Below are 23,740 nucleotides of genomic sequence, written 5' to 3' on the forward strand. Positions count from 1 at the left end.
TTGTTTGCTGCAGAACGGCACGTTGCGGTTTATCAGGATGATATCCTGGTCACCGGTTCAACAGAAGCCAAGCATCTACACAACCTTGAAGGAGTCTTGAAAAAGCTATCGGACTCCGACCTCCGTTTAAGGCTTGACAAGTGTGAGTTCATGGCACCATCAGTAACATACCTGGGCCACAGAATTGACACTCAAGGCCTACATCCAACCAAGGATAAAGTCAGAGCGATCAAGGATGCACCAGCTCCAAGATACGTGACGGAACTGAAGGCCTACCTCGGCATGCTGCAATACTACAGCCGCTACATCCCAAACATATCCAATGTTTTGGGTTCTCTCTCTCACCTGCTGAAGAAAAGAGTCTCATGGAACTGGGGTGCTACACAACAAGCAGCTTTCCAGAACTCAAAGGACCTTCTCCAAGTGTCAAACGTACTAGTTCACTATGATCCTGATAAGGACATCGTACTGACATGTGATGCTAACCAGTGCAGTGTGGGGCAGTGCTGTCTCATTTTATGCCTGATGGTTCAGGAAAACCAGTGGCATTTGCCTCCAGGACATTATCTCCTGCAGAAAATAATTATAGTCAGTTGGACAAGGAAGGTTTAGGAATCATCTTTGGAGTCGAAAAGTTCCACCATTAAAAAAAAGTCAAAAAATTCCACTATTTGGACGACACTGTTGTCTATACTGATCACAAACCACTGATTAGCCTGTTTGGTCCAACTAAGGCAACATCCAACACGCTACCACCCAGGATTATACGATCGCCATTGCTACTCGCTGCTTACGACTACCACATTCAGTATAAACCCGGATATGCCATTGCACGCAGATGCCAAGAGCAGTCTACCATTGCCTGATTTGGTCGCCAACCCAACGTTATCTAGCATTGTGATCACCTTGATGGATCATCTGGAGGACTGTCCCATCGATGCCAACCATATTTGCACCTACACAAGATGTGATCCAGTCCTTTCGAGAGTTCTCCAAGCCATACAGCTTGGATGGCAATCGCTACCTGATGGGGACCCTGCCTATGTTCCTTACGTGGCACGTAAAAATGAACTTAGCGTGGACAGTGGTTGGATATTGTGTGGATGCCATGTAGTGATTCCGCAACATCTGTGTTCCAGGGTAATGGGGGAACTTCATGAGTGTCATCCCGGAATAGTGAAGATGAAGTCACTGGCTAAGAATTATGTATGGTGACCAAATCTAGACACTGATATTGACGAGTGTGTTCAACATTGCTATCCCTGCCAACGCACCAGGAAGGTGCGTTGGCAGGGATAGCAATGACCAGCGAAGGCACCGTTGCATCCCTGGGAATGGCCCACCGAACCGTGGCATCGAGTTCATCTAGATTCTAGACTATGGTGGACCAGTGAACGGTCAGATGCTACTAATCATCACTGATGCCCACTCAAAGTGGATTGACGCTTACACAACACATGGCACTACATCAGCTGGAACGATAGAGAAACAGACGTTGTTTTGCTTCACACGGCTTGCACAGAGTTGTTAGTGATAATGGCACGTTTCTCGAGCTTGGAATTCGCCGATTCACACGCAGAAATGGTATCAGACACAAATCTGTCAGTCCACAACACCAAGCTTCCAATGGCCGAGTTGAACGTTCAGTTGGAGTCATCAAGTCCGGACTACGCAAACTGCAGGACGGAAACCTTGAAACCCGGCTCTCGCGTCTGCTCCTCAAGTATTGTACTACACCTCATGGTGCAACAGGAGTAACACCATCAGGATTACTGATGAAACGACACCTAAGGACCAACCTGGACAGTCTGAAACCAGATATGGCTTCTTGAATGTACCAAAGCCAACTTAACCAGAAGTTGCATCACGACAAGTCAGCAATGAGCCACTCACTTCACACTGGGGATCCAGTGTTCTCCCGCAACTTTTGTGCAGGCGCTGTTTGGTTGCCTGGCGATGTCATTAACAACCCTGGGCCAGTGGACCACTGTCGCATACAATACGCTTGCATGATGGGCGGGTTGTCCGTCGACACCAGGACCACTTTCTCGACGGTCACTGCAGCCCCATCGAACCTCCAATACTGCCTGTCGTTATGCCAGAGCCTGAACAGCAACAATCCATTGTTGTGCCTGCACCTGGGGATGTCGTGCCACTAACGGGCGTCTCTGATCCATTCATGCCTGAAATCGATGCTGCCGTTCCACCTGCAGCCAGTGATGTTGTCTCTCCTAAGTGCCTGCCATGCACAGCTCATCCAGAAACAGTGACACCAACTCTCCTGCACATGCAGCTCATCCAGAAACAGTGACACCAACTCTCCTGCACATGCATCTCATCCAGAAAGAGCGACACAAACTATCCTGCACACGCAGCTCATCCAGAAACAGCGACACCAACTCTCCTGCACACGCAGCTCATCCAGAAACAGCGACACAAACTATCCTGCACACACAGCTCATCCAGAAACAGCGACACCAACTCTCCTGCACACACAGCTCATCCAGAAACAGCGACACCAACTCTCCTGCACACCTGCCACACTTATCACCTAGAATCAGGAAACGCCCTGATTGTATGGACCTATAGATGTGGCAGTCAAAGTCTTCTTGTTGCATCGCCATAGTTCGCCCCTGAGTCTTCAAGTTGTGTTATTCTAGTTTTCCTAAACTTCAAGTTGTGTTGTTTTGGTTTTCCTAAACTTAGCACCATTTTGTGTTAACTCACCTTTGCCAAAATATTGCTCATGGTCTTCACAATTGACATTTTCACATTTGTTTTCACATTTGATACAAAAATGTTGTTTATGGACTTTTGGTAATGTGATGTATGCAACATCTAGACCTCACCGTCGATAACACATAACAAGCGGATACGGATGTCAGGTCACTTCCAGGTTGGCGGGCCCAGGAAGCAGCGTTGTGCTTGCTGCTCGCACAATAAAAGCCACTCCGAATTAAGCTGAATTGGTGTTCTTTTGGTGGAACAACACAGCTACCTCTACCAGGTGGTGAAGTTTCGTGAATATCGGAGTAAAAATGTGGCCTTAGGGCTTACACAATTGACATACAAAGAAACGAGAATGGCACTCAGTATGGAGCACACCTCCGCCAGGCTGAACAGTTTACGTTTTGTATCTCACTGATAGGTCGGATCTGGATTCGGACCTAATCGGCTTGTTCTTGTCACCAAACAAATTCGTCCATAACTTTTTAAAATATCATGTTATATTTCGCTTTTTGCCCGATCCCTCAATGGTGAAGAATCACTTGAAAATTAAATAATTCTTGTATCCGAATCCATAATCAGATCTTCATCAAAATCGAATCGATTAGTCCTTGTCACACACACATCCTCTGCACCAAGTTTCGTCCGAATCCATCCATAACTTTGTGAGATATCCTGCTATGTATCGGTTTTGGCCCAATCTCCCAATGGTGAAGAATCACTTAAAAAATTATAGTATCCGGATCTTCACCAAAATCTAACCATTTCGTCCTTGTCCCATACACTATATCTCAGACAAATTCCGTTTGAATATGTCCACAACTTTTTGAGATATCTTGTTCACAGACAGACAAACAGACAGACAGACAGGGGTGAAAACATAACCTCCATCCACCTTCGGTGGCGGAAGTAACAAACAAAACAGACCAACAAATATACTACTTGCAAATCTTCTCAATTTCGCTAGTAACAAACAGACTGAGGTCAAAACATCCTCCGTCCACCTTTGGTGGCGTGGTAATAATGTCTTACGGTGTGTCCCATGTCAATTCAGCAAAGGTGGTCGCTTAACTGTTACGAAAGGTGATTGGCTTAAAATCTTAAGGTCCTGAGTTCAAGCCCCATCATGCCAACATAACACCAGGTGGGTTGACTGAGCCTGTCATCCTTCCGAGCTCAGGAAAATGAGTACCAGCTCTGGGAAAAGTGAGCCAACAGAGTGGCGACCCGTCCAGGATTGTGCCTTCTAGCCAATGGAATATGAGCCTGACGACGTGAGGAGAATCATCCATCATCTGTGTCATAACTGACTGTTTCTTCACAACAACCATCAAACATGCTAATCAAGAGACAATCTATTTAAGAGTGATACCCTGGAAGCCTGAGGGTAGGAGTCAGGAGGGTTGGATGACCTCGAGAGACCTGGCAGGGTATGGTGGAAAAGGAGCTGATGGCGATCAGACAGGGGTCCCAGGACAGACAAAAATGGTGCAAGTTCTTCAACTGTTCCATGTACCGCAAGGCATGACACGATCTGAATCAAGTGTAACGAATCTGGACAACTGAACAGATTATATGATCTGTTTATTCGCTCACAAAATAACGCACGCACAGCTTCACGATCATGGCGTCAGACGGAGATGGAAACACCCGGAAACGGAACCAGTGGGCACGGTTTCGGTGTAAAACAGCATAGATATATATAACACTAGATGTCGCGCGACACCTCCCTGGATACGTAGAACAGACCGCCATCTTGGGGAGGTCCTTCAAAGCTGACGCGCTGGTGCAGTTAAAAGCGGCGAAATGCCGCAATTTTGTGCAGCGTATGGCTGTACAAATAAACGTACATTGGAGTCAAGGGACAAAGGCATCACATCCACAAGTAAGTCATGCTTTACAGGTGTATTTACGTTAATTTTAGTGGAAGTTTACCGCTAGCTATGTGTTGCCATACATCCACAACACTTGTCAACAGTACTGTCACTGTCAATAGAAAACAGGGCAGTTTGACAGCAGCTCAGTCATTCCCTGACTAACAGTAACAAAAATATATTCTGCAGTTTATGCTAACTGTGTTAAGTTGGAGCTAGGTGTTATTTCTTAATTTGGAGAGCTGGGTGTTATTTGTAGATTCTTTGTGTACGAGTTTCGCAATTTGACTAGTTTTGTCACATGATAATGGGTTATTACTGGAGATTGTCCGATAAAAACATAACAAATAGTCTATGAAAGGTTCTAGAGGGTCCTGTTTCCAGACCAAGCACTGTTGGAAATGCATTAATGAATTAGTGAGTTGATAATTATGTCCAAAAAAAATTTCATAGAAATACAGTTATATATATATATTTTTCTTAATGCAGGTTTCTGTCAGATGCACACCAAAAGAGATTGTGGGAAGTAGCCCTCAAGCGAGAAGGGTTCAAGGCAACCAAGTACAGCGTCCTCTGCAGTGACCATTTTGAGTCCGAGAATTTTGACCGGACGGGTCAAATTGTCCGTCTCCGAGATGGGGTGATACCATCGGTGTTTAATTTCCCATCACATCTGTTTAAAGTGAGTTGATTTTGATTGATTTTGAGAGTAGAACAGACACAAAATTATTTACTTTGCTTTTTTGCAGTTATACCAGTTAAAATTCATTGATTTGAAAATTCATTGACTCTTGTAGGAACCTAAGAAATTGAGAACCACCTTAACATCAAGGCAGGCTGCTGTGGTTTGTGACCAGATTGGGTCCTTTGTAGAGGTTGAGTAGTGTGACAATCAGGGCTCCTCTGCCTCCAGTCATTCGGAGGACCATGGGTATGCATTGCCATCTTCGCTCGACAACTTGAAGTATAAGTTAATGGTGGCTGAGGCCCGTGTTGATTTTATAAATGTAAAGTAATTGAAAAGTATGAAAAATATTTTTTTCAGGTTAGGCTGGTGAAGAAATATCTTAAAACTAGTGCATATTTGTGGCCATCCACTTTGAACCAAACCTGACCTCTAAACATGCTAAATAACTTTTTATGTCATTATAATAATGAGTTATGGACTTTTCCATTTATAACAAATAAATTAATATAATAGTTCTTTAATTGATAGATAGATTTTTTTATTTCAAACAAAAGCTGAAGAGGTTACAGTACAATATCTTATAAATAGATATAAATGTTATACATGTACATGCGTTTAAACACAACAATTGTTTGATATAGGGATTAATTGATTGAGCTTAATTGATAGCCTTTTTTAAAAGTATTATTTGGTTAGTCCATATTTAACATCATGTTATATGTACATATAATCTTAATTAATTTCCTGTGAGTCACAGAGAATGTTTATTCGGTGTCTGGTCTGCTCCTGCTGTGAGGGTGGTCTGCGATTCTGGATGGTCCGCTTATTCTGGCCGGTCTGCTTTTTACAGTACCCCCAACTTTCCTCCTATGAAAAAGTTTGCTCTTATTAAATAGAAATTTTCATCAGCATTAAAATGAGGTATTAATTGTACAGATCCGTTTATTATTAACCGAGCTACGGTCTAGGAGTCAATTTTTTAGCCTTGGATCCAATGATCACACATGCTGGTTGTACCTCCGCAAGATGGCGGCGCTTCCGAGGTATCGCGACAACAAGCGCTGATAGGCCATGTGGCATCTAGTAATATATCTATGGGGGATTCAATCAATGTGGTGCACTAAGGGCCTATCTAAGTGTCTATAAGAGTGCGTTGCCTTGATAGACAGGTCCAGATTTGAGAAAAATTGAATGTTGTAGGCATTTCATGTTAAAAGTGGGCAAACAAGTTTTGTAGGATAATTTGAGGGTGCTGAATTCAAAAAAAATTGTTTGCCACGAAAGGCTGAATTTTGAGATTTTGACCCTCAAATTTTGAAAAACAAAATGGCCGCCATGTTTCATCTTTTTTGCCTCATAATTCGGCTTGTAAGCATGATTGAAGTTTTAAAATGGTGGCAATACCGATGTTTGTGATACCAAGGATTCCAAATATGTTGTCACCTAAGTTGTATCTAGTTTATGTAGTTATCAGGAGGCTCAATGAGACATTGCTCAACAAACTCATCCAGCTGCTTTTGCCCAAGTTTATCTGCATTAAGCAAAGAATGCTTGATGCTCTCAGATGCCAGATCCTTGGTAGCGATATTCTGCAGTTCAGGAGAAGCCACGTCCTTGCTGAATACATTGAATCGCCGGAAAGCTGAGACTACTTTGTCTTCATCAAGATTGTCACGGTGTTTCCTGGATGGTGTGAGCTCATTGTGTACATCGTCATTGTCCAATTCAATCATCAGCATTCTGTGAGTTAGAGTTGATATGCAACTTCTCAAGTTAAACGACAGAGCCCATCTGATAACCACAAAATCTATAGCCATCTCTGGTGTTTCATAACAGTGCCCTGTAAAATAACTTTGTGTCCGACCATAAAAGCGAACATTTTGTAGGCCCGATCCACACTCAGGTATATCGGACAAACCTCGTCCAATTTCTGGCAAACTTAGGGTCATTCAGCCATTGGTGTATCATGAGACAGTACGAAAATGGCAGTCGACTTCCGAGTGTGGCGTTGCGGCTACGCATGAAGAAGCAGAAGATTTATACTTTCAATTTTAATATTACCAACTTTATAAACCGCAAATAGAAAAAAAGACATGTCTCTTTAGGAGGGTATCAAGGGATAGATTCGCGTTGATGTTATCTGAGTGTTTGGGTTCCCCTTTAAGTGCAGAATAATAAACATCAAGTGTTTTTGAATCAAGCTATAGTACCCTATGCACACAGTTATTTCAATGCCTTCACAATCTCAATGGCCGTCGGGCGATCCCAAGACCTTCTCAAAGAGTGACGCATGATGACTTTTCCTGTTTGGTCCAGTGCAAAGTCCCCTCCAAGCTGGTGAATATACACAATGTGGATTAGGGGAAAAAAATAGGTTCGATGAGGATGCAAAACTTGTTTTGAGGCCTCATGCAATCATATAAATAATTACAATGAGAAATACAAGAAGTTAAAGACGTGGTGAAAATAATACTGTTATCACAATTAAATGCTTTCCTCAACATCTGTAATTAAGTGGTTAGGTTTGAATATGGTCGGTTGAGTCGTCATTTTTGACGAATCTCTTCCCTTCATTGCTGTGCTCACTCAGCATTGAGTTGTGCGATGGCCGTACAAGTACAATGCGGGATCCACAGCGTCTATCGCAAACATCGCAGGTATAGACTGGTCCTTGCGGAGATGGACATTGGCAGGTTTTCCTTTCTTGCCTCTGCGGTCTCTCGACAGCTCCTGAGATGACGGAATGTTGTGACATGTGATGGCTTGGAACCAAAGAAGGGGTGAAATGAAATTATCTGCAAGAAGTTATTCCTTATTCTGAAGATAATTATGTGACAAGTTCATGAGAATTAAACTAAAATACAAGTTTAAAATGTGCTTTTTATTCTACCCTTTTCCAGAAAAGATTGAGGCCCATGGAAGTGTGACATGATGGAGGGTAAAAAGGCAACAAACTGGGACAGTGGGATCACAGAGGGACACAATAATAAAGTGAATGAACAACCAGGAAAAAGAGGAAGGCAGGAAACACAAACCTGCAAGAAAGAAGGTGAGGTTAGGTGTGGTTAATGCGGTGAGATGAAATTGGGGATAGTGATGGGGGATGACCTCAGATGGTGAGGCACCACCTGCTTGAAGTTATGAAGGGAAGAGTTGGATTTAACAGGCAGGTCCACAAATGGAAGGAAAGACAAACAAAATAAACTGGTGAGTAAGGCAGCGAGAAGAGACCATTGCGTGCAAGCTTCATCAACGCCATTGTGTGTGTGTGTGTCGTTGGTCGATATCTCCATACGCCGGTTTCAGAAAGTGGAACGGAGCCCACCCAGGTCTCAAAGTATCCACCTTCGCGTGTGTGTAATTGTTGTTGGTTGCTATCTCCACAAGTGGGTGGGTTTCAGGAGATGGAGCGCAGACTTTCCAGGTCTCAAAGTATTCACCTCCGTCAGCGTGTGTGTGTGTGTGTGTGTGTGTTTCATTTTCCAGCGTGTGTTTTGTGTTTTGTTGATTTGTAACACTCAGTTACAGAAAGTGGATAATACGCTTGTTACATACACCTCAGGTGGGTCTACAACAACCGTTGACTACCTGATGGTGCGTAGGCAAGATAGGGTGAACCTCCGGGACAAAAATATGATCCCGGGGGAGGAGGCTGTTTCACAGCATCACTTGTTTGTCTGTGACAAAAGGGTGAATGGTGCCAGGAGAGCTCGGCGGGTGAAGTACCAACCGAGAATGGAGGTGTGGAGATTGAAAGAGGTGACAGCGAGAGAGGCATTAAAAGAGAGGCTGAGTATGGCAGAGGATAATAATAATAATATAATTCATTTATTTTGTATAGCGCTTTTCATGAAGCCCAAAGGCGCTTTGACAGAGTGCAAAACATAATGCATAACAAAACATGGAAACAACAAATGCAAAAAGACAAGAATCAATAGGGAAATATTTAAAGCAAAAGGAGGGAGAAGGAGAAGTGATAGTCAGGGGTTAAATGCTGTGGGTTGAATGTTGAATGCAGTGCTGAACAGGTGGGTCCTGAGTGATGTTTTGAATGTGGTGAGTGAGGAGGAGTCTCTGATGGTGTGAGGTAGTGAGTTCCAGAGGGTGGGAGCAGCGATGGAGAAGGCCCTGTCCCCCCAGGATCTGAATTTGGTCCGGATGGGGGGGGGGGTCAGGAGGTTGGTACCAGCAGAGCGGAGGTTGCGGGTGGGAGTGTGTCTGGAGAGGAGGTCAGCCAGGTAGGATGGGGCCAGGTTATGGAGGGCTTTGTAGGTCAAGAGGAGGATTTTGTACTGGATTCTCTGGGAGATGGGGAGCCAGTGAAGCTTGTAAAGGACGGGGGTGATGTGGTCATGGGTCCGGGAATGGGTGAGTAGACGGGCAGCGGAGTTCTGAATGTATTGGAGTTTATTGGTGATTTTTGAGGGTGAACCATAGAGGAGGCTATTGCAGAAGTCCAGATGGGAGGTGATGAAGGCGTGGATGAGGGTTTCTGCAGCCGTGGAGGAGAGGGATGAGCGGAGACGGGCGATGTTTTTCAGGTGAAAGAAGGCTGTCTTTGTGATCTGTTTAGTGTATTTGTCGAAGGAGAGGGTTTGGTCAAAGATGACGGCAAGATTCCGGATGAGAGGGGAGGTCGATGCTGGGATACCGTCGATGTTGAGGGCAAAGTTATGGGTGGATTTTGTGAGCGTTTTTGGGCCAATGATGATTATTTCAGATTTATCACAGTTAAGTTTGAGGAAGTTGATTTGAAGCCAGGATTTTATTTCAGAGATGCAGTTTGTCAGGATAGAGTGGGTGTCGGTGGAGACGGACTTGGTGGAGATGAAAAGCTGGATGTCATCGGCGAAGCAGTGGAATTGGAGACCATGACGGCAGATTAAGTGACCGAGGGGGGACAGGTAAAGGATGAAGAGGAGGGGGCCAAGAACTGAACCTTGGGGGACACCTTGGGGGAGGGGAGCAGTGGGGGATTTGCAGTTATTGATGGAGATGAACTGGCGTCTGTCAGAGAGGTATGATTTAATCCAAGAGAGGGCAGTGCCGGTAACGTTAAAGGTGGATTCAAGTCGGGTGAGGAGGATGGTGTGATCGATGTTGTCAAAGGCAGCGCTGAGGTCGAGGAGGACGAGAATGTTCAGGTTGCCAGCGTCAGAGGAGAGGAGAAGGTCGTTGGTGATTTTGAGGAGAGCAGTTTCAGTACTGTGGTTGGAGCGGAATCCGGATTGGAATGTTTCATACAGGTTATTGGCAGAGAGGTGATGTTTGAGTTGAGTGGCTACAGCGCGTTCCAAAACTTTCGACAGAAAGGGTAGGTTGGAGATGGGTCTGAAGTTGTTTAGGGTGTCAGGGTTTAGACCAGGTTTTTTTAGAATGGGGGTAACAGCAGCAATTTTGAGGGATGGTGGGACGATGCCTGTAGACAGGGAGGAGTTTATTGTTGCAATGATAAGTGGAGAGAGAGCAGGGAGGGAGGCCTTGACAAAGCTGGAGGGGATGGGGCCAAGAGTGCAGGTGGCAGTTTTCATTCCTATGAGGAGTTCAGAGAAGTCAGTAGGGGAGACCGGGGAGAATTGAAACAGGGGGAGGCAGGATAAGGGGGGGCAGGTGGTTGGAGGGGGAGCGGGTGCGGCGGTGGGCAAGCTGTTGTAGATGTTGTCAATTTTGCGTTGGAAGAAAGAAAGGAAGCAGATGCAGTTGTCTACTGTGAATGACTGGGTGGTGGTGTCCAGGGGGCGTAGGAGTTTGTTTATTGTCGAGAAGAGTGCTTTTGGGTTTCCGGAGCCAGAGTGGATAATTTGAGAGTAGTAGGCGGAGCGGGCGTGGGAGAGGGCATCTTTGTAGTGTTGTAGGTGGTCCTTGTAGGCTTGGGAGTGAACTGTGAGACCTGTTTTATTGCGGAGTCTTTCAAGTTGGCGAGCACGAGTTTTCATCAGGCGGAGTTCAGGGGTAAACCAGGGAGCAGAATGGGTGAAAGAAACTGTTTTGGTTTTTACAGGCACAAGCTGGTCAAGGCAGGAGGAGAGAGTGTGGTTGTAGTAGTCAGTGAGGTCGGAAGGGGTGTGGAGGTCAATGAAGGGAGAAGTGGACATTTTTTCAGAGAGGGTGGATGAGAATGAGGTAGGTGAAATAGCGTTTAGCTTACGGAAGTTGATAGTGCGATAATGTCTTGGTGTTGGGGTGGGGATGTTGATGGTCATAGTGATGGCTGAGTGGTCAGAGAGGGTGAGGTCGGAGCCAGAGAGATGGTGCAAAATTAATCCAGTGGAGCAGACAAGGTCCAAAATGTGACCACGGATATGCGTAGGAAAGTTGACATGTTGAGTGAGGTTAAAGCAGGTGAGTAAATCAGTGAAGTCAGTGGTTATTGTGGAGTCAGTAGAGTCCATGTGGATATTGAAATCACCAAGGAGGAGGATTGAGGGGGAGAGGGAACATAGCTGGGTCAGAAAGTAGGAGAAGTCAGACAGGAATAATGAGTGTGGTTTGGGAGGGCGGTAGACGACAGCCATGACTGACTGCGTGCGATCAGAGAGTTTAAAAGCCAGGTGTTCAAAGGATGAGGATGAGGCGATGGGGATGAGGCTGGTCCTGATGTCTTGACGGTGGATAACGGCAATTCCACCACCTTGGCCCTCCGAGCGTGGTTTATTGACGTAGGAATATCCATTGGGTGTGGTGAGGTTGAGCGTGTAGTAGTCCAGTGGTTGTTGCCAGGTTTCGGTGAGACAGAGAAAGTCCAGTTTGTTATCCAGGATGTAGTCGTTGAGGATGAGGCATTTGTTGTTGAGGGACCGGGTGTTGAACAGAGTGAGCTTGATGTTGTTTTGAACAGCGGGGATGAATTCAGGTGATTTAGCCAGGGTTCGCAGACAGGAGGTGCGATTTTGTGCGTTGCCGTGACTGGGTGCGCTGGGACGATGAGTGGGAGTGCGCTGAGCCGACCAGAGGACGGGGATGGAGTGACCTGATTGTACATATACAAACTTACGACCGGAGCCACGGTGAATGTACCTGGGTCGTCGGAGGAGTCCATTTGATTTGATGGCAGAGATGCATGATGAGGTGGAGCGGGTATTGAGCAGAAGGAGCCTTGCGGCGGAGTACCGCAGAGCCATGCCAGGCAGGAGCGGAGAGGTGAGCACGAGGCCAAGGTTGAGGAGGTGAAACAATGGTCCCAACGCACGGGAGCAGGCCCAAGGAAACGAAGGAGACGAAGGAGCCAGGTAGGTGAAGCCAGGAGCAGAGTCGGGACCAAGCAGAGGGCAGACAGGAGCAAAGAGACGATCATGAGGCCAAGGTTGATCACGGCAAAGCGGGAAATGCAGCGGCAATCAACCACCGCCGCTACAAATCAAGATCACGGCGGGAAAACCGCCGCCACACCGCTGCGAAGGACACAATCCACGAGAGCGTGCCCGAGGAAACAGCGAGCAGGCGAAGGAGCCGGGTAGGCGAAGCAGGGAGCAGAGCCGGGACTATGCGGAGGGCAGACTCAATGGCCAAAAAATCCGCACGACCACCAAAAAAGCAAGCCACAGACAGTGGCTCAGTCGAAGAAGCGGCGAGCATGTGACGCCTGCGTCCTCTTGATGATGTGGTTGAGCTTCAAAGTGGTTGGATTTCAATTAAATGTCTGTTGGATATCTGTTGGGAGCCGTTGGTGAGGTTTGTGGATGGACAAAAGGACCACCGAGGCACTCGGAAACATGATGGTGGGATGATGAAGTTGGAAAGAAGACTGACAAGAAGAGGAAGAAGTTCAAGGAGTGGCAGAAGGCAAAGGCTACGGGGGCAGAAGAGGCAGGATATGAAAGTTATGAGGCTGCAAAGAAAGAGGTAGCAAAGGCGCAGGAGGCATATAGGAAAATGTTCGGAGAACGCTTGGATTCGGAAGAGGGTCAGAGACCGCTATTCAGGATTGCAAAGCAGATAGCGAATGAGAGGTGCGATGTGATGGGGGTGAGTTGCTTGAAGGATGAAGTGGGACAAATCGTTGTGGACCCAGTTAGAATTAAAGGAAGATGGAAGAGATATATGGAAATGCTGTTGAATACAGAGAATGAATGGGACGGCAACATGGAGAGTAACCCAGTTTTCGGACCGGCATCGAAGATAACTGAGAAGGAAGTTGACAAAGCGATAAAAGCAATGAAGAGTAGAAAAGCGGGAGGGCCGACGGGAGTTGTGGGAGATATGTTGAAGGCAGCAGGAAGTTGGGGTGTGAAGAGAATGACACAGATCTGTAATCTGGTGGTGAAAGAAGGTCGCATTCCAGTGGATTGGGAACTCAGTACCCTCGTCCCTCTATACAAGGGGAAAGGTGACCCTCGGGACTGTGGCTTGTACAAAGCGATAAAGTCATTGGAGCATGGAATGAAGCTGAAGAAGAGGATAAGGAAGAAAGTAAAGATCGACGAAATGCAGTTTGGATTTATGCCAGGAATAGGAACGACAGACGCGCTTTTTGTTGCAAGGCAGTTGCAGGAGAAGTACATGGAGAAGAGGAAGAAGTTGTTTCTTGGGTTTGTTGATCCAGAGAAAGCATTCGATGGGATTCCACGTGAAGTAGTGACATCCGCATTGAGGAAGTTAGGAGTGGAGGAATGGTTGATCAGTGTGGTGTTGGCGATGTACGAGAGAGTGCGCACAGCTGTAAGGACGAAGGACGGGAACAGTGGTGAGTTTGAGGTGAAGGTGGTAGTGCATCAGGGGTCGGTACCAAGTCCACGACTATTTGTAGCTGTGATGGAGGTGCTGGCTCGGAACGTAAAGGAGGGTTTACCGTGGGAGTTGTTGTATGCGGATGATCTGGTGTTAATTGCGGAGAGTTTGGATGGACTGAAGGAGAAGATGAACAAGTGGAAGGAATGTATGGAGGCGAAAGGTCTGAAGGTGAATATCGGAAAGATGAAGATGATGGCAAGTGGTAAAGCATGTGGTGAGGTGGAAAGAACTGGGACGTGGCCGTGTGCTGTGTGCAGGAAGGGTGTCGGAGTGAGCTCCATTCAATGTACAATGTGCGCTGAGTGGGTTCATCAAAATGTAGTGGTCTGAGAGGGTCATTAACCAGTGAGGCAGCTTCATTCAAGTGTAAAATGTGCATCGACGGAGCTGCAGATTGAAGAAATGTTGAGTTGGATCTTGGAGACAGTGTGAAGCTGGAAGGTGTGAAAACATTTTGCGACCATGCTGAATGGAGAAGGTGGATCAGACTTGGCGACGGTTGCTGGAGTGAGATGTGCATGGAAGAAGTTTTGGGAACTGAGTGGCATGCTGACGAGGAGGGGAGTGTCGTTGAAGCTGAGGGGAAAGGTGTGTGCTGCATGTGTGAGAAGTGTTATGATTTATGGGAGCGAGACATGGGTAATGAACGTAGAGCAGCAACGAAGGCTGGAAAGGGTGGGAATGCGAATGGTTCGGTGGATGTGTAGAGTATCATTGAGAGAGAGGAAGACAAATGATGAATTGCGAAAGATGATGGGAATAGAGCCTGTGATGGATGCTGTGAAGAGGAACAGTTTGAGATGGTTTGGTCATGTGTTGTGGAAGGATGAAAGTGACTGGTTGAGAAGACTGATGGAAATGAATGTAGAAGGGAGTAGAGGACGGGGAAGACCGAGAAAGACTTGGCTAATGGTGGTGGAAGAAGAAATGCGGGCAAGGAGTTTAACAAGGGGAGATGTAGAAAATAGGGCAAAATGGAGAAGATTGTCATGGGGCCTGCAAGGCTAACCCCCGCTCTAGCAGGGAAAATTGCCTTAAAATGCCTGTTCTTGTTGTAGCGTGTGTGTGTGTGTGTGTGTGTGTGTGTGTGTGTGTTATAATATGTATAATGTCACGTATAATACAGTGCCTTCAGAAAGTTTTCACACCCCTTGACCTTTCAGCACATTTTCCACATTACAGCCTGAATTTAAAATTGATTAAATCGAGATATTTTTGTTATTAATCTGGTCTGGATGCCATTCTGTTGCAGGAAGTCTCTTGTTGCTCTGGCAGCGTGGGCACGGGCGTTGTCCTGCTGGAAGACATGATTTCCGTGACGTCCAAAATGTGGCACAACGTGAGGGCTGAGGACCTGATCGATGTAGCGAGCAGCTGTGACACCATTGCCTCTTCCTGGACCAATATTGTGGAACACCACAGGACCGACTTTGTGATTGAGAGCAAGAGCACCCCATGCCATGATGTTTGAACCACCCCACGAGTCTCTTTCCATCACACGGAAAGTAGCGTTCCCTATGTCTATGGGGAGTAGCGTTCCCCATGCTATCTGAGTAGCGTTCCCCATGTCTACGCCAATCTCTCACTCTGCCATCTGCCGTGGAAACACAGCATCGGCTTTCGTCTGGGAAAAGAACGGTTCTCCACTGCTGGTAACGCCAATTTTGATGCTGTGTGGCCCACTGTAGTCGGTCACGACAGTGTCAAGCTGTAAGAATGGGACCACGATACGGCCTGTGACAACGGATATCCCTGTTCTTCAAACGTCGACGGACTGTATCACCACTCATGTGTCTCTGGTGGGTTCCAACTGTTTGTCTTGCAGTTTCTGTAGCCCTGGTAAAGCGATCTTGGATGTGATGACGCACAATCTGTCGATCCTGTCGTGGTGTTGTTACCCTCGGTCTGCCACTGCGTGGGCGGTCATCGGTGCTGTTGGTGGCCTGGTATCGTGCCTGTGACCTGTAGATGGTTCTACGTTGACATGGAAAGCATTGGCAACCATTTGTGCAGTCTGTCCAGCATGCAATCTTCCAATAGCCTGGTCTCTGAATCCTCATAAGTCTGGGAATGGCGCTGGCATCGAAACACGAATGATGAATCGTCAAAGTTGTCGGAATCGAACCGAATTTTCGGTATTGTGTAGCTAACGAGTCTCATAACAGATAATAAATTCCTATTTATATATTTTCAATGTCAGTTTTGACTTTTAAAGGTCACAAAGGACGGCCATTTCAAAGTAGTCCATCCTTCGTCATTGAATACCACTCGCTCATGAACCATCATCGTCTCCTGACTTTTACAATTTATATCGACTGAAAAAAAATTCACTCCAAATTCTCCACACTCCTTGACACCAGTTTTATTCGATGGGGTTCAAATCCCACTCCTCGACAACATTTGTCGCGAGATTTCCCCTCGGTTCAGCCTGAAATAGGCCTCGATAAACCTCTCGCACCAAGCGAGCGAGCGGGCGGACGTGCAACCCGCTTCACCAGCCGTGGAATGTCCTCCCGAATTCAGCACGAAACTGCGATGCACCCAACGTTCGAGTCAGAAAGGAGAGAAGGTCGAGGTGAAGGAAAGCGTAAGGGCAGGCACGTAAGCACGTAAGGACGTAAGGACGTAACAGGCACGTAAGGACGTAAGGGCAGGCCTGACTGTTTTCTTGGGAGGGGATGGGGGAGGACAATAGCCAACCCTGATGCTCACCTTTGGACACCTGTAGGTAGGCCGTTGCAGTACCGTCGTATCGTACCGCCCGAGGTTCAGCGACCGCAGCCTCGCTCGCACCACCGCCCGCTCTATAGGGGGCGCTGGGGCCGGAGGCCGTTCATTGGTATCCGTCTCAAGCACGAATGAGGTCCAAGCACCGAGGTCTCTTCAACGAATTGGGACGGGAGAGAGAAAATGTCGGTCTCCTTCACTTTTTATCAATCTCTCTTGACGTCATCTCCCTCTCCCTCTGCCGGCCAACATTACAGGCTCAACCCTTCACCAATGGCCGCATCACCTCTCTCACGCCATTCGTCGGTGGCCAATCGATATGCCGCTTTCTTTGCTCTTGCTTCACCAATCACCAATCCTCTCCCACTCCACCAATCGGCGGTCCTCGTCCTGTGGCGTCTTCCTTCTACCAATCCTTCACAAGGTGGGCGTGGCCTCAGCCTGCCTGAGCTCGATATGTATTGCCATGCCAGCTGATGTTTTAAATTTGAATGATTTTTTAGACAGTCTATCCTTATTGGCCGAACACCTGACGGCAATGAAAATTTTCCAGCTGATTAATGTACCTTCACCACCAGAAATCGGGTCTGGCCTCTGGACTCGAGGCAGTCATGACCAAAGATCGTAGAGCGGAGCTCCGCTCTACGATCTTTGGTCATGACACACACAAATTGTTTTATGTAGGCCACATCAGACAGACTTACCACGTCCTTCAAGGTCGTTAGTAAGCCAGCTGGGTTTTACCGATGATAGGACGAACATATTGTAACGGATTTGAGAAGTGTAACAATTTTGAGAAAGTGTAACGAATGTGAAAAGTATGGTTTTGTTGTGTGTAACTGACCCTCGTAATGTTAAGAATAGTCGCAGCTCGTCCTCTTAGTTAATTCCATAAACCTACACACAGGACACGATATATCCTTTTAAATAGTTAGTCCATTATTCTCTGTAGGCTAAGGATGTGTTTCCCACTAGTTTGACTCTTCATTGCACCGAATTAAATAAGAGTAGGCCCTCCGACGCCCCATGGCAGCTTCCAAGTGCCAGGTTTGCCACTTTGTTGCAATTGACACTTTAGGCACTTTGCTGCATTTTCATCTGCCGGCCACTTTGCAGCATTTGACTCCATTACGCACGAGGTAACGACGAAGAAGAAAGGCGGGTCTCCACCTCGTCATAGAGGGGAGGAGTAAGTCGGCCTCGCTCATCCTACCCAGAACGAGGGGTTTGGCTTAAGAGGGCGGAGAGAGAACGCTTGGGGGAGGTTCGCAAAGGGTGAAGGGCGGGGCCTATATAACCCGCCGCGGGACGCTCCCCAAGCAGATGAGACAAGCAGATGAGCTTTTACGAGATGAGCTTTTACGAGATGAGCTTTTACGAGATGAGCTTTTACGAGATGAGACCAGAGATGAGCTTTTACAGAGATGGGTCCAGGAGATGCGCTGGAGACGAGCAGGTGTGACCGAGCCGCCGTGAGACGTGCCGCGCTGCAGGAAAAGTGGACCGGGGCAACGCAAGGAGTGCACGAGGCAGCAGTACGGAGAAAGGAACTTCGCCCGCGCAGTTTGGGACCAAAGCTCGGCTTCTTGACGGCGGTGCCTTCTGGCCCGACCGTGCCCAGTACCCGCTGAACCTTCCTTGCCTCTAAAAGCCACCCATCTCCAAGCCATTCCTTCCTGCCTGCATTTCCCCGTGTAAGTGTGATCGTCCGTCTGTCTTTCACGTTGTCCTGGGGTTTATTAATTAAGCTTGTATAGGTAAGCTAATGATTTCACTGTGTGTCTGCTCCTTCCATTTTCTGCATATAACCAACTGCTCTCTTTGCCTTGGCTTGTGAAAATAATTAATAAAACCTGTTATTCCTCCGTACGTCTTCTTCTTCTTCCTCTTTACATTCGGTCGCTTTAGAGGTTTCCAAATTGAATATCTGTGGCGCGATCCGGCCAACGTTTGGGAATCGGGTTTAGTCGGGGAAAACTGTTCGGCCACGGGGCCTCCGCTCGGCAAACAACATCTTATCCACGGTCCCGTAACAATATATATACGAGGACCAGTCAATAAGTAACCTTAAAATGGCGATATAAATTCCAGAATGTAATGTGTGTAGTTGTAGACGACATATGTTGTATCTATGGGTAAGAGTCATGTTTTGCCTGTTTTAGATCTGGCAACATTGAGCGTATGACGTCACTGGAGCAGTTCCAAGATGGCGGCTCCCTTAGAAGCATGCACCAGGGAGGAGCAACGTTCTGTCATCAGTTTCTTGGGAAGTGAAGGTGTGAATCCCAGTGAAATCCATCGCAGAATGAAGATGCAATATGGTGACGCGTGTTTATCGCTGCAGCAGGTGTACGACCGGGACAGGAAGTTCAAAAGTGGAGTGTCCAGTGTGGCAGATGCTGCTCGCTCGGGCGGCCTCACACAGCCGACACCAGAAATGGTTGCAGGAGTTGAGCACGTGCTAACGGAAAACAGTCGCATTACGCAGGATGAAGTGGTCTCCAAATTGAACATTAGCCAAGGTTCAGCACACCATATCATTCACAACGTGCTGGGGTTCCGCAAAGTGTCTGCAGGGTGGGCGTCTCGACACCTTGCACACGAACTGAAAGAACAGTGGGTGGACGCATGTGAAGAACTTCTGCGACGTTACGAAACAGAAGGTGACGCTTTCTTACAGCGCATAGTGACTGGGAATGAAAGCTGGGTCCACTACTTTCAGCCAGAAATGAAGAGGGCAAGCAAAGAGTGGCGCCATTCAACTTCACCGAAGCCCAAAAAATTCCGCACTCAGCCGTCTGCTGGAAAAGTGATGCTGACACTCTTCTGGGATAGCCGAGGCCCACTTGTAGAGCATTACAACCCAGAGGGACCTCAGTCACCAGTGCATCATACTGTGACCTCCTTAAAAATCATATGAAACCAGCAATCAGATCAAAACGTCGTGGACTACTCACTACCGATGTTTTGCTGCAGCATGACAATGCTCGGCCCCATACTGCCCGTGCTACAGCTCCAACAATCGAGGACTTGCATTTTGAGTGTCTTCCTCATCCACCCGACTCGCCAGACATCGCCCTTTCGGATTACCACATCTTTGGGCCACTTCGAGGCGCTTGGTAGAACCACTTTCCGATCTGACAGAGGTTCAAGAAGCGGTGCACGAATGGCTACACAAGCAGCCAAAATATTTTTTTTCTAGAGGAATCCAGGCCTTAGTAAAGCGCTGGAAAAAATGCATTGAACGCAGTGGAGATTATGTTGAAAAATAACAGTTGTTACACACGTACATGCAATAAACAAGTTGTGAAAATATTTTAAGGTTACTTATTGACTGCCCCTCGTGTAATTAATCTGGCAAGTGTATATCCAGCCACTTACCCACGAGACTATATGTCCCTTAATTACGTACTGTTTGAATGTCAGTTGCACCGTGACTATGTCTATTAATTACGTACTATTGGAACGTACATTTTAAACCTTTCGACCCTTTAGAATGCTGAGACCCCTTGGAGGCTTAGACTCTTCAGACACCGTTAGACTTTTACATCATTTGGACCACGTAAATCTCCGTATTCCTTCAGACCCCTAAATCCCCTGAGACACCTTTAGACCCATTTTACCTTTAAGACCCTTTTGACACTTCAGACCCCTTAACTCTTTGGACATTTTAATACCTCTAAACCCCACAGACCCCTTCGACCTTAACACCCTTTGAACCCTTACACCCTTCAGACACTTCAGACATATTAGACATCTTTAGACCCCTTAAGACTGCTTGGGCCCTTGATCATTTAGACATTTGGACATTCTTAGACACTTTAAATCCATTTAGACTCTTTTGGCCCCTTCGACCTTTTATACCTTGATACCATCTCAAACCTTTTCGACGCACACAATACAAACATCTGTTGTCTTTCTTGCAAAACACAGACTAGACTTTTTCAGAAAGTAATGTGCAAACTCTCCCCACCCAGAGGGTATGCACTCTGCTGGTTTCTACAATTAGCTCATGTCTAAAGAATTATAAAATGCAAATTATAAAATGTCACGACAATGTGTGGGAGGTGATTTGTGGTTGTGCGTTTGTGCACTTGGCATACAAGGTAACACAATTGTGCGCACAATAACACAGTACAATAGAAAGTACATTTGGCATGACTGACATAGATGGATAACACGTGCATTCGGTGGCATGAGCGTGGGTTAATAGAGTACCGGTTAATAACTCTCTTGCCTTCAAGAGTTGAGAGGTTGAACCGAGTTGTTAGCTTGTATGGAATGGTGGTCTGGACACAATATGAATATTATATCAGTCTCTCTTGTGCACAACAATGATTAATTGGTAAATAAATATGATTTTAAACCTCGTCAGGAGAGCAATTCAATTTGAGAAGAGTGTTTGAGCTTTTTATTTGCTTGCTCACTTATTTATTTATTCATTTTCATTCCATATTTGTAAAACATTACCCGAGAGACGTGTGTAGGCCTAAATTAACACGCTAAGCAAGCCGGAAGGACACTTTCCTTAAATTCGAATTTGATGTATAGTTTGTGAATTACATGACCTGATTGATGAATTGCATGAAATTGCATGATCCCTCTGACTGTCACGTGTATGAACAGCTGTTTGTGCCTCTTGTTGTAGTAGAAAGGTGGCAGTTTCAAATGCTTGATGCCGACAACTTTCCCAAGAGCACGTAAAGTGCATGAAGGTGTTTGTTAAACTTTACCAACAAACCAGGGGCTCCTCGTATGGCCTTCGACAGTGAGAGTATTGAATAACACGTGATCATGTTGTATATTTTATCATTTATTGCAGTCAGAGTAGATTAGAATAGGAAAAACGAGTACCTTTATATGGAAGAAAAGATCACACTGTTTGCAGCACCGTGAAAAATGGGACATCTTTATATATATATATATATATAGATATTGTTGCGGATTTGAGAATCCTGTTTGTAAATAGTGTCATGATTCTTGTAAATACCTCCATCAATTTGTGTAAAGATCAAAGGTCGTCCCCTTAGTTAATCCATCGCATGCACGTAGAAAATCATAAGCCCTTCTAAATAGTTATCTCTTTATTCCATGTCAGTATAAGGCTCTGTTTCCCATTAGTTGACTCTGCATTGCATCGAATCGAATAAGATAGTTCCCTTTTCAAGTTTCCCCAAATCACCTCTTCAAAGTGCCAGTAACATTGGGCGGTTTTCTGCGGCGTTCGACGGCAGTTCGACCCGCGGCCGCGAAGCAACGCCGCCGTACAAACGAGAGTGAGGAGGGTCGGCGGCTGCTCACCTCGAGCCTTGCCGTTGACACAAGCCGGACCCGCACCCTTCCAGTCCTGTGCTCCCACCTCCTCATCCGTCCAGCCATCCACCTCCTACCATTCCTGTCATCATCCCCGTGTAAGTCTGACTGTCGTCTGTTTGTCCGTGTTGTCCCTGGGAATAAGTAAGACTGTATAGATAAGTAGAATGGCACTGTGTCTTCCTCTTCTGTAAATTATTTTCGTTTCTTTCCTTCTCCTTGGTTTCTTTGGTTTTGTACAATAGTTAGTAATAAATTCCTGTTCTTCCTTACTCTGCATTCTTTTCTTCACATCCGTTCGTCTTTGTGATTTCCCCATTGAGTACCTGTGGCACGATTTGGCCAATGTTTAGGATCGGGTTTAGTATTGCTAATGGTTCGAGCCGCAGGCTGCTAATCCGCTCGGCAAAATAACATCTTGTCCGCGGTCTCGAACGAGGTTGCCCACCTGCCTCGTGGAGGGAGCGGGGCGGCTTCAGGAGCGGAGACAGCCAGTGAAAATAAAACGGGGATTAACCCCCCTCTTGCTAAGGGGAAGAGCCGTACTCCGTTTCCGCAACAATTGGTGTCAGGAGTGGGATTCAGACCTGAAGTGCGCTTAGCGCACTCAAATTACGACTTATTACGACACGTAATACGAAACGTAATACGTAATATGAAAAACGTAATACGAAATTACGACAAATTACGCTAATTACGATTAAAAGGTGACCAACGTGTTGCATGTGGCCTACCTATGGGGTGCAACCGTTAACCTTTAATGATGTTTACCTGTGCTGGATTCTCAAAACCGCAACAATATATATCGTGATATTTCAAAAGTTGTGGACGACTTATGATGAAACTTGGTGGATGAGTTGGTCAGATGATAAGAACAAAGCGATTAGATTTTGTTTCGGGTCCGAATCCAGATCTGGCCTATCAGTGGGATACACAAGGTAAACTGTTCAGCCTGGCGGAGGTATCCCCATTCCTCTCTTCCGAGTGTCGTTGTAGTTTTAGAAGAGAACAGATGGAGAAGAAGAGAAGCACATGGATTGGCAGTCATTGCAGCAGTATCTGAAGCCTCCATATTTCATGTATTGTCATGTGACGGCATAAAAAGCAAGATATCTTATTGTATGGGATCATCCTGGTAAAACAGGTGAAGTCTGATGTGGAGTTGGTAGAGCAAGTGTTACGGATTCGTCACTTCCGTTGTTGTGGTTTTCATCCACTGTAAACATTTTTGATTCCATGTACTATTATTGTTGTCGTTTGAGGGAAATAGATATTGCTATTTTCAAAAGGTAAAAAAGTTAATGTTTTAAATGAAACCGGAACCGGACGACGAAGAAGAAGAGGAAGAGGAGGAAGAGAAGGCGGAGCGAGTGAGTCGGACAAGAAGCTGAGCTGCTTCGAGGTCTGGAGCGAACCATTGGCGAACGAGGGTCACGAGTGAACTTTGGTTTTCCCGGGAAAGGGATTCCTGCGCCCGAGTTGTTATCGCTGTGACAGATCAACCTGCGTGTCAGGTTTTGCGGTCGATTCCGAAGAGAATCGTTGGAGTGCCGTTACACCACGAGAACGGGCCGTCGGCCATTCTGACTGGCGCGCTTTGCGCATCGCTCAAGGTTTTTCACTTCGTTTCAACCATTTGCACCGCATTCAGACGTTAATCTGGTGTGCGTGTGTCACGTGA

General features: G+C 46.4%; 1 protein-coding gene across 1 annotated transcript in view; it reads right to left on the minus strand.

The window, feature by feature from the left end:
• LOC144893586 (uncharacterized) overlaps positions 1 to 23,740 on the minus strand; it is an 896,812-nt gene that overhangs the window by 790,128 nt on the left and 82,944 nt on the right. The gene's annotated exons all lie outside the window — the stretch shown is intronic.

The sequence above is a fragment of the Myxine glutinosa genome, chromosome 9 (genome assembly GCF_964187855.1).
Source record: "Myxine glutinosa chromosome 9, kmMyxGlut1.1, whole genome shotgun sequence".
NCBI lineage: Eukaryota > Metazoa > Chordata > Myxini > Myxiniformes > Myxinidae > Myxine > Myxine glutinosa.